General features: G+C 38.9%; 1 protein-coding gene across 1 annotated transcript in view; it reads left to right on the plus strand.

The window, feature by feature from the left end:
* GATA4 (GATA binding protein 4) overlaps positions 1–13,548 on the plus strand; it is a 166,030-nt gene that overhangs the window by 95,489 nt on the left and 56,993 nt on the right. The gene's annotated exons all lie outside the window — the stretch shown is intronic.

Raw genomic sequence — 13,548 nt, forward strand, 5'->3', positions numbered from 1 at the left:
GAGCCAGAAACTCATCTATAGAAAGCCTGTTGCGGGGAGTTTGCCCCTCATCAGAGTCTGGTTGGCTATTAGCGATGTCCTTGAGACGACGTAAGGGAAGTTCTGGTTCTCGTTAAAGATACCAACTGAATATAGAGTTGTACAGGCAATGCTCCAAAGGAGACACAGTATGCAAATGATCTCTCTCTCTCCGAATGAAAGGACTTAACAGTTAGGAGAGTTTGCCACCCTATAAGTTTAAGATCAGACAGTCACAGCAAAAGCCACACTAAGAAGAATTAAAATTCCCCCAAAAATTCAAGAAAAAACAGCAAAAAAGGGCAGCAGTGTTTACCTGTCCAGATCTTCAAAGCCAAATGCACTACCAGGGTGCAGCAGACCCACATAAAGATGGCGGCTACAAAGGTGCAAAATACTGATGAGACAATCACTCACAACCTACCATTTCATGGAGGGGATGACTGCTTAGTATTAGAATTGCACTAATTTTGCACACTTTTACTCCAGGGTGCACCCAGGCCCATGCGGACATTGTAAACTAGGGTGTCTGTTCCCAGGGTGTGCACTTGGATAGTATGGGTGTAACTAATAGGCTGTAAGCCGGATACTGTGCACTACCCTAGTGTGAACAGCACCCTATACAAGATCAGACAGCAAAACTCTGCTCTACACTGATGAAGGGCAAAGAACCCGAAACAGGCTGTCTGAGGATGATTTTCTGGATTAGGATTTATCTCTGGTCATGTTAGAAGGCTTGTTAAAGGCTCAGACATTCGGTAGCCACCTGTCACGGGTGTGTCAGAAGTGACAGGCAGTCGCCCTGCAGTTGGTTGCAGGAGAGCTCTTCGTTTGGCATTACAGACACCTTCTTAGAAGTTGTCTCTCTAGGACCCAGCGGCTACCTTCCTCTTGCTAATTAACACCCTGGCCTGGGTGTATAAATACCTGCTGTTTGCTAGAGGGAGATACCGGCGATATTCACATTATTCCTTGTGAAGGCTTGAGACTTCTTCCTCTCTGGAGCTATGAGTGTTCATCTCTCAGAAGTCAACTAAAGCTAAGCTATCTTCCCTTGTTTGTTCCCCTTTGTTGTCTTTAGTTGTCAGTGGGGATTGACTAGTGCTCATCCCCTCCCTTCCCTAGTCAGGGCCAAACGCCAGGGAAAGACAGGGCAAGGTTCCTGTGCGGCGATTGGTGTGGAACCAATATAGGGATGTTAGGGGAGACAGGGTGATATAAGGTCAGCCTCAGAGGTCTCCACTACCCCCTTTCCCTAGAGTCTGGGCCCCCTTTTCCCCTTCCCTTCGTGTTGCACTTAGCCTTTCCTACACCTTGCGTGACTCCACCACTCCTGAAATAGTACTTGCAGGATAGTTTCTTTTGCTCTAGGTGAGAGCTTTTTATATACTTATCTCCCATGGAGCGTTGCCTATAATAATACTTTATGCTCAGCTGGAATCTTTAAGGAAAACCACTACTTTCCCCAAAATATTAGGTTCTTTCCTCTCCTCCGTTGTTGTTGTAGAGAGAGATCTCTGATGTGTAGCACAACAATACAACCTAAAATTTTATGGTCAAGTTTCAGGCTTTTAGCCTTCATGAGTGCAAAGCGCAGAACACTTGAAACTGTGAAGTAGGATTTGAGGAAACTCCAAAAACAAAGAACCTTAAAGGTTCTTTTGCTAGGATCGATGATTGATCATAAAAAGTCAATGCCCCATGTAAATATGCCTATTAAGCTGCCAACAAGCAAGTTTGTATCTTTGAGGCGGACCTCAAATTTTTCGCTAGTCGGCAGCACATCCCTTCTTGTAAACATTAATGTGCTGCTGACTACTATAATAGGAGTGAAAGCGAACAATTGTTTATACATATACCCTTCTTATACATTTGACTGACGCTCATTTCATGCAGGTTATCTGCACCCTTAAAAGGGGATCTGTCAGCAGGATTTCACACCCCAAACTATTTATATGTGCATGTAGCTCTTTCAAAGACAAGTTCGGCAATACCTTTACATGGCCGATCCGTTCCTCCATTATTGAGAAATCAGCGTTTGAATGTATATGCAAATGAGGCTGAAGAGCTATGGTAGATCTGAAGCCTCTGTCACTCCAGGTCTATTCCCCGCCCATTGCCACCTCCTCCTGCTAGACTGACTGTTCCTTTTGCCCTGCAGTCACACAGCATACAGGCTGTCAGTCAGGCGGGAAGAGGAGGAGCTGGGCGGGGAATAGAGCTGGAGTGACAGAGGCTTTAGATCTACCATAGCCTTTCAGACTCATTTGCATATTAATTAAAATGCTGATTTCACAGAAACGGAGGAACAGTCCGGCCATGTTAAAGTATTGCATATCTTGACCTTGAAATATCTACATGAGCATAAAAATAGCTTAAGATGTGAAATCCTGCTGACACATTCTATTCACACTTTTGCACTGATTTTATTTTAATTGTGCATTCGCTTCAAAAAAAAGTCTTAAGTAAAAAATGTCCAACCATTTTGCTGCTGCAGGGTGTGTGTGTTCTTCACCTCTGCAAAAATTATACAGATCCATCAGATCTTTGCCCTTCTGCTCTCCTCCTTCTTTCTCTCAGTTTTAGACTTCGCAGCAGGTGGTAGAGGATTGTACATTGCAGATCAGAGATGATAAAGGGGAAAGCAGCTACATTCTCTGGGAGTGTGGAGAGAACAGGCTGTAGATAGGGAGGAAAGCGCACAAAGGAGAAATCAGGACTGAAGCTATGCTGACACATGACAGCTGGTAAAGCAAGCAACTCACAGACCCCACAACCAGCATGTGTTACTGGGCATGACATGTCGACATGAGGGAAATTGGAGACTAGGTTACAACCTACATGTACAAGCCAAGCATTTGCGCATATTGAGAAGTCAGGAGAGATAATGGTCAACTATCATGGTATATGAGCAGCGCCTTAAGATTTATTTTAGGATCATGAATGGAGACATGCACATGCTAATTACTGTTTTTTAGTAATGACAACAAAGAAGCTTACTGTAAGGATTGTGCCACCTCTCAGGATGGTCCATTCGGCTCCAAATGGAAGTAGAGGATAAAGGCTTAGTTGCTGAGCCAGCACTTAGGCTGCCAGCGCAGATCTGTGTTTATTTGTATGAGTGACACTTGAAAGGAAAATACTATGGACTGTTTATAGAAGAGGGAAAACCCTGAGATGTGAAGTCCCCAATAAGACAATGTGCTGAAGAGGCTGCTACAGGTCCTGTCCGCGTGTCAGCAGCTGCCGGCCATTCATCCAGGTCCTAACAGGGCAATCACATTGCTTACAAGTAGTAGAAACAATACTATAGATTCCTAGAAAGATCCAGATTGTTTTACCACCGTAAGTAGCAGCTATTGTCTTAATGAGACATGTGCATACATTAATTACTTATCTTATATTAAACTCCAGAGCTGCACTCAGTATTCTGCTGACGCAGTCACTGTGTACATGCATTACATTACTGATCCTGAGTTACATCCTGTATTATACTCCAGAGCTGCACTCACTATTCTGCTGGTGCAGTCACTGTGTACATACATTACATTACTGATCCTGAGTTACATCCTGTATTGTACTCCAGAGCTGCACCCACTATTCTGCTGGTGCAGTCACTGTGTACATACATTACATTACTGATCCTGAGTTACCTCCTGTATTATACTCCAGAGCTGCACTCACTATTCTGCTGGTGCAGTCACTGTGTACATACATTACATTACTGATCCTGAGTTACATCCTGTATTGTACTCCAGAGCTGCACCCACTATTCTGCTGGTGCAGTCACTGTGTACATACATTACATTACTGATCCTGAGTTACATCCTGTATTATACTCCAGAGCTGCACTCACTATTCTGCTGGTGCAGTCACTGTGTACATACATTACATTACTGATCCGGAGTTACATCCTGTATTGTACTCCAGAGCTGCACTCACTATTCTGCTGGTGCAGTCACTGTGTACATACATTACATTACTGATCCTGAGTTACATCCTGTATTGTACTCCAGAGCTGCACCCACTATTCTGCTGCTGCAGTCACTGTGTACATACATTACATTACTGATCCTGAGTTACCTCCTGTATTATACTCCAGAGCTGCACTCACTATTCTGCTGGTGCAGTCACTGTGTACATACATTACATTACTGATCCTGAGTTACATCCTGTATTGTACTCCAGAGCTGCACCCACTATTCTGCTGGTGCAGTCACTGTGTACATACATTACATTACTGATCCTGAGTTACATCCTGTATTATACTCCAGAGCTGCACTCACTATTCTGCTGGTGCAGTCACTGTGTACATACATTACATTACTGATCCTGAGTTACATCCTGTATTATACTCCAGAGCTGCACTCACTATTCTGCTGGTGCAGTCACTGTGTACATACATTACATTACTGATCCTGAGTTACCTCCTGTATTATACTCCAGAGCTGCACTCACTATTCTGCTGTTGCAGTCACTGTGTACATACATTACATTGCATTACTTATCTGAGTCATATCACATTATATATATATATATATATATATATATATATATATATAATTAGCCCCTCATCAGTACAACATGAATAACCCTATAGTGACTCTGTAATGGAGGCTGCCTACAGATCTACCCATTACTAGAATTGTGACTGGCAGGTAGGAAAGCTTCTCAGCACAGACACTTACACTAGAGGACTCACCATGCCTCCTGCTGATTCTCCTCCCACATACAGTCTGGCTATGATCCAGAGCAAAAGATATATAATAATTTATTAACCTCTGGCTGGACTATTTTATGCAGATCTATAGATAGATATCTTATGTGGGGGTGGGGGGGGATTCAACAGTTTGTAGGATTCCCATGCCCCCCATAGACAGATGTTAATTTAATCACAAGCCTTCTGATGATACATTGCGAGTTCCATAAATAGAAACAAAGAAACCTCTCTGATCTGTTTGTAATTTGTATAATCAATAAGTAATGGAGGTGAGTTTTATTACAATGGTGAAACTAAATGGTAAATATAAATATATACTTATTATTTTTAGGATGTTTATGCTATTTACTGATTTATAATTATTTATTCAGAGTCCTATTTTATTTATTTCTTTTAGATTAATTAGTATTTTTATTTATATTTTTAGTTCATAAATTTCTTATTTTGCTAATTCATGGAAATGTGTTTTTTTAAATTTATCTTGAGATAGATATATATATATATTATATTATATTATATTATATACGGTTTTTTTTCCCTATATTGGCCTAGCAAACAGAGAATTGTTATATTGTAGAACATACTGCAATGATTATTGTCTGGTGCATGTGGCAGAAGTATTATTTGGCTATGTCTTACATACTGAGGCTGATTTGACCTTATATTGGGATTACAGATGATTATTTAGCTGATTTTTGCTGCAGAGATTTTGTAGTTTTTCCTTCTATTATGTCTCACTTTGTGGTGTCGATGGAACAAATATAATGACTATCGCGATATGCGTCTGACGTTATGTAGAGGGTGATGGCTGGTGGGTGCAGGAGGTCAGCGGTGAGACAGTCTGGGATCAGTGCAGGGTCTTCTGTCAGGGGTCTTCCCCGGCCTGCTGTCTCTTTCCTGAGTCCAGAGCAGTCTCAGTCTGGTGCAGAGCTGTCACTTCAGCGCCTGAGAGTCTGACAGAGGCTGCAGGAAGACCCCCTCCGACACACAGCAGCCCCCCACCCTGCCCAATCATCACACACCTCATCAATATGACACTGACCTGATCAGCACACAACAGTCCATACACACATATATCTAGTATGTATCTAGTATATACCATTGTGTATCTGCTGCTCCCCAGAAAGTTATTTATTAGAACCAGAACCAATAATCCCCCCTCATATAACTGCTGCCCACCCCTATGTGTGATAGAATCCATCATCCACTGATCGATCACATCCAGTAATAATGGGGAACATAGGAGGACTGACATTATAGGAAATGGTTATTATCTGAGACATCGGGCTTCATTTAGAATATAAAAATTCCTGTAGAAAGATGTATTAATGTGTGACAATAAAAGAGATAATATACAAGTGTGTGTGTGTGTAATATATATAATATATATATATATAATATATATATACACATATACACACGAAGATACATGTATAAATGTATCTTTATGTATAGTATATAGATAGAAAATTTACTATAGAAAGATATATTTGTGTGACATTAAAAAGATAATATACAAGTGTATGTGTGTGTGTATATATATATATATATATATATATATATATATATATATATATATATATATATATATATATATATACACACACACTACATTACACATTAGAAATTACTATAGAAGGATATATGTATTTATGTTTTACATTAAAAAAATAACATGCATATGTATACAGTATATTATTTTTTTAAATGTAACACAAATACATTTTTTATAGTAATTTCTATGATCTATATACATATATATATATATATATATATATATATATATATATATATATATATATATATATATATATATATATATTTATGCCAAGAAAATATTAATGGAAAAACCCATTTGAGTTGTATCTCCTTATTTATTGGTCTTTTCTATTTTACATATTTATACTCCCTTCATATATATTTTTATATCTATCTTTTTTTTCAGTTTTTGTTTAAAAATATATTTGTCTTTTATTTAAATAAGTACAATGGTTTCTCTTAAACATATGTAGGGAGAAAGAACGATTAATATATTAGGATATACATTTATCTATAGAATGTATTAATGCATAGATTGAGATTTTATATAGTGTGTATAAAATTCTATAGGTAAATGTATATCAGTAAACATTGTACATATTTAAATAATAGACATATATATTCTTAAACATGTTTTTTTCATTTACAGATACACAATTACTTATTTATAGATTCTATAATGTGTGTGTGTGTGTATACATAAAATATATATATATTTATACAAACACAAAAATATTGAAATACATTTATAAATTTCTGTCTATAATAATGATAAATGGCATGACAACGATACTAAATTGTATCATCACTAAAATGTAGAATTAATTTAATCCTACATATTATTCTTGTTAATACTCTTATACGATTTTTTTTATATCCTTTTTCTTATATTAGCAATTCGTATATTTTCTCACCTGAACTTTATATATCAAAAAAACATCTTCAGACACCTAAGAAATGTGTGAGATTACCAGGGAGGGCATAAAATACATCAAACTAACATGTATGTGTGTATGTATATATATGTGTGTGTATATATATATATATAATATATATTATTCCTCATACAAAAGCTCCTGCCGATTTCATAACAGCCCCTGTGATCTGCATTGCAAATCGTTTCTCTGATGGAGTGAAGGCTGCAGAGCGCAATCTGTAAAGCAGTAATGTACAATACTTACCATAGTTTTCAAAGATTTAATGTTTTAAATTGCAAATGTGATATCTATCATTGGCTAAACAGTAATAATTAAAATCAAATAAGGATCCAAATAATAATATGATGCAAATAGGACATACAGAAGTGTGAGGGTATTATGTACACATGTACAGCTATCTCCTCTCATGTAGATTATATAATAAATGGATAATATACAGAGAGGAGAGAATACATACAGACAAATCAACACTTCCTCTCAAGTGAGAAATTATATTTGTATTTTAGATCATGATATTATATATATATATATATATATATATATATATATATATATATATATATATATATATATATATATACAGGGTGGTCCAAAAGTAGGTGGACAGAAAGTGTAATAAGGTTATGAAGGGGGAGATTTATCAAACATGGTGTAAATAGAAACTGGCTCAGTTACCCTTAGCAACCAATCAGATTCCACTTTTAATTCCTCAGACTCTTTGGAAAATGAAAGGTGGAATCTGATTGGTTGCTAAGGGTAACTGAGCCAGTTTCACAGATAGATCTCCCCCAAATCTGTTTTCTTTTCAGATAATTCAGATAACACATAATGGCAAATAATTTAAATACAGATCAAAGAAAATGGATTTTAACAGAGTATTGGAAATCTCAAAATGCTGAAACCGTTAGAGCAAATTGGGTTGAAACATTTGGTACTCAAGCCCCAAAGAGACAAACCATTTACCGCATTCGTGACAAATTCAATGCCACTGGCTCAATCCTTAATGCTCCAAAAACTGCTCGACCCAAAACAGTCAGTACAGCAGATAAACAACTTGTTGCTGAAACATTTGTTCAGAGTCCAAAAAAGTCCACAGAAGAGCCTCTCTGGAATTGGGAATTTCACGAGCTTCTATCATGCAAATCCTGAAATCTATTGGGTGGAAAGCTCACCGTCCACGTCTAATTCATGGTTTATTGGAGGATGATCCAGACAGGCGGCTGCAATTTAGTGTTTGATAAATCTCCCCCGTCATAACCTTATTACACCACCTACTTTTGGACCACCCTGTATATATAGAATGAAATCAAGCAATGTCTACAATTGTTTAGTCTTCAAAGAGATAGGGAGAGTTCTCATATAGCCTATTCCTGTACACACACAGCTCTGCAGTCATATACACTGTATTCCTGTACACACACAGCTCTGCAGTCATATACACTGGATTCCTGTACACACACAGCTCTGCAGTCATATACAGTGTATTCCTGTACACACACAGCTCTGCAGTCACATACACTGTATTCCTGTACACACACAGCTCTGCAGTCACATACACTGTATTCCTGTACACACAGCTCTGCAGTCACATACACTGTATTCCTGTACACACAGCTCTGCAGTCACATACACTGTATTCCTGTACACACACAGCTCTGCAGTCATATACACTGTATTCCTGTACACACACAGCTCTGCAGTCATATACACTGTATTCCTGTACACACACAGCTCTGCAGTCACATACACTGTATTCCTGTACACACACAGCTCTGCAGTCATATACAGTGTATTCCTGTACACACACAGCTCTGCAGTCATATACAGTGTATTCCTGTACACACACAGCTCTGCAGTCATATACACTGTATTCCTGTACACACACAGCTCTGCAGTCATATACACTGTATTCCTGTACACACACAGCTCTGCAGTCACATACACTGTATTCCTGTACACACACAGCTCTGCAGTCACATACACTGTATTCCTGTACACACACAGCTCTGCAGTCATATACACTGTATTCCTGTACACACACAGCTCTGCAGTCATATACACTGTATTCCTGTACACACACAGCTCTGCAGTCACATACACTGTATTCCTGTACACACACAGCTCTGCAGTCATATACACTGGATTCCTGTACACACACAGCTCTGCAGTCATATACACTGGATTCCTGTACACACACAGCTCTGCAGTCATATACACTGGATTCCTGTACACACACAGCTCTGCAGTCATATACACTGGATTCCTGTACACACACAGCTCTGCAGTCATATACAGTGTATTCCTTTACACACACAGCTCTGCAGTCATATACAGTGTATTCCTGTACACACACAGCTCTGCAGTCATATACACTGTATTCCTGTACACACACAGCTCTGCAGTCATATACACTGTATTCCTGTACACACACAGCTCTGCAGTCATATACACTGTATTCCTGTACACACACAGCTCTGCAGTCATATACACTGGATTCCTGTACACACACAGCTCTGCAGTCATATACACTGGATTCCTGTACACACACAGCTCTGCAGTCATATACACTGTATTGCTGTACACACACAGCTCTGCAGTCATATACACTGTATTCCTGTACACACACAGCTCTGCAGTCATATACACTGTATTCCTGTACACACACAGCTCTGCAGTCATATACACTGTATTCCTGTACACACACAGCTCTGCAGTCATATACACTGTATTCTTGTACACACACAGCTCTGCAGTCATATACACTGTATTCCTGTACACACACAGCTCTGCAGTCATATACACTGGATTCCTGTACACACACAGCTCTGCAGTCATATACACTGGATTCCTGTACACACACAGCTCTGCAGTCATATACACTGTATTCCTGTACACACACAGCTCTGCAGTCACATACACTGGATTCCTGTACACACACAGCTCTGCAGTCATATACACTGTATTCCTGTACACACACAGCTCTGCAGTCATATACACTGGATTCCTGTACACACACAGCTCTGCAGTCATATACACTGGATTCCTGTACACACACAGCTCTGCAGTCATATACACTGGATTCCTGTACACACACAGCTCTGCAGTCATATACACTGGATTCCTTTACACACACAGCTCTGCAGTCACATACACTGTATTCCTGTACACACACAGCTCTGCAGTCACATACACTGGATTCCTTTACACACACAGCTCTGCAGTCATATACACTGTATTCCTGTACACACAGCTCTGCAGTCATATACAGTGTATTCCTGTACACCCACAGCTCTGCAGTCATATACACTGTATTCCTGTACACACACAGCTCTGCTGTCATATACACATAATTCCTGTACACACACAGCTCTGCAGTCATATACACTGTATTCCTGTACACACAGCTCTGCAGTCATATACACTGTATTCCTGTACACACAGCTCTGCAGTCATATACACTGTATTCCTGTACACACACAGCTCTGCAGTCATATACACTGGATTCCTGTACACACACAGCTCTGCAGTCACATACACTGTATTCCTGTACACACACAGCTCTGCAGTCATATACAGTGTATTCCTGTACACACAGCTCTGCAGTCATATACACTGTATTCCTGTACACACACAGCTCTGCAGTCATATACACTGTATTCCTGTACACACACAGCTCTGCAGTCATATACACTGGATTCCTGTACACACACAGCTCTGCAGTCATATACACTGGATTCCTGTACACACACAGCTCTGCAGTCATATACACTGGATTCCTGTACACACACAGCTCTTCAGTCACATACACTATATTCCTGTACACACACAGCTCTGCAGTCACATACACTGGATTCCTGTACACACACAGCTCTGCAGTCATATACACTGGATTCCTGTACACACACAGCTCTGCAGTCATATACACTGGATTCCTGTACACACACAGCTCTGCAGTCATATACACTGGATTCCTGTACACACACAGCTCTGCAGTCATATACAGTGTATTCCTTTACACACACAGCTCTGCAGTCATATACACTGTATTCCTGTACACACAGCTCTGCAGTCATATACAGTGTATTCCTTTACACACACAGCTCTGCAGTCATATACAGTGTATTCCTTTACACCCACAGCTCTGCAGTCATATACACTGTATTCTTGTACACACACAGCTCTGCAGTCATATACACTGGATTCCTGTACACACACAGCTCTGCTGTCATATACACTGTATTCCTGTACACACACAGCTCTGCAGTCATATACACTGTATTCCTGTACACACAGCTCTGCAGTCATATACACTGTATTCCTGTACACACAGCTCTGCAGTCATATACACTGTATTCCTGTACACACACAGCTCTGCAGTCATATACACTGTATTCCTGTACACACACAGCTCTGCTGTCATATACACTGTATTCTTGTACACACACAGCTCTGCAGTCATATACACTGTATTCCTGTACACACACAGCTCTGCAGTCATATACACTGGATTCCTGTACACACACAGCTCTGCTGTCATATACACTGTATTCCTGTACACACACAGCTCTGCAGTCATATACACTATATTCCTGTACACACACAGCTCTGCAGTCATATACACTGGATTCCTGTACACACACAGCTCTGCTGTCATATACACTGTATTCCTGTACACACACAGCTCTGCAGTCATATACACTGTATTCCTGTACACACAGCTCTGCAGTCATATACACTGTATTCCTGTACACACAGCTCTGCAGTCATATACACTGTATTCCTGTACACACACAGCTGTGCAGTCATATACACAGTATTCCTGTACACATACAGCTCTGCAGTCATATACACTGTATTCCTGTACACACAGCTCTGCAGTCATATACACTGTATTCCTGTACACACAGCTCTGCAGTCATATACACTGTATTCCTGTACACACACAGCTCTGCTGTCATATACTCTGTATTCCTGTACACACAGCTCTGCAGTCATATACACTGTATTCCTGTACACACACAGCTCTGCTGTCATATACACTGTATTCCTGTACACACAGCTCTGCAGTCATATACACTGTATTCCTGTACACACACAGCTCTGCTGTCATATACACTGTATTCCTGTACACACAGCTCTGCAGTCATATACACTGTATTCCTGTACACACAGCTCTGCAGTCATATACACTGTATTCCTGTACACACACAGCTCTGCAGTCATATACTCTGTATTCCTGGACATACAGCTCTGCAGTCATATACACTGTATTCCTGTACACACACAGCTCTGCAGTCATATACACTGTATTCCTGTACACACACAGCTCTGCAGATAGTTACTATACAAAACAATGGTTCTAACTTCTCAACTCATCTGTTTTCTATTAACATGCATTGTCTTTCCCTATTGTTTTCTTTGTTGTTTATTGTTGTAAGTACAGTTGGATATTAATCTTTGTGTACTTGTCTATACCTTTCATGCAATCCTATTTACCCGACCTACAATGACCCAGTGCAGCAATACCCACAGGAAATGTCCAACATACACGGAAGAGCTTGGTTCTATGTATATAATCCTGTCTCACGTTTATCTATCTCTTATTTCTCAATCTACAAAGCTATCTATATTTCTATTTATCTGGAAATGTTTCTATCTTTCAGTTTTTTTTTTGCATATATATGTACATATGGGTTTTTTTCTCTAGTCTATCACCTTATCATGCATTTTTTTTGCATCATTCTGCATTTTCTGCCATCTACCAATTTATTTAAGAATTCGTTATATCTATATCCTTTTATCAATGTAAAGTCTGTTCATCTAATACATTGATAAATCTATTTCCATATATATTATCTATAGACACTGTGTATGTGTACATGTATATTGCTAATATACAGGTAGATATTAGAGAATAGCAAATATAATAATGTATATATGTGTGTATATATATATGTATATATGTGTGTGTGTATATATATATATATATATATATATATATATATATATATATATATATATATATATATAATATACTGTAAGTCTCCAAAATCCATCTATATATCTGCACTATAAATTTATTTGTTCAGAGATGGACAAATCTACAGTATATACATTGTGCGTGTGTGTATAGATAGAGAGATAGATCGATCGATATTGGATGAGATAGATAAATAGATAGACAGATTTCTATCTATCTATGTAAATAAATAACTAACAAATGTGCCGGCTATTTTTTTCTGTTTAGATGTAAAGCATATCTAAATCAGTTGGTAGCTGATGGAAAATGCAGTATAATAAAAATAATGCTAATATATATATATATATATGTGT

The sequence above is a fragment of the Phyllobates terribilis genome, unplaced genomic scaffold (assembly GCF_046119375.1).
Source record: "Phyllobates terribilis strain yellow unplaced genomic scaffold, ASM4611937v1 Scaffold_3__8_contigs__length_932513732, whole genome shotgun sequence".
Lineage (NCBI taxonomy): Eukaryota > Metazoa > Chordata > Amphibia > Anura > Dendrobatidae > Phyllobates > Phyllobates terribilis.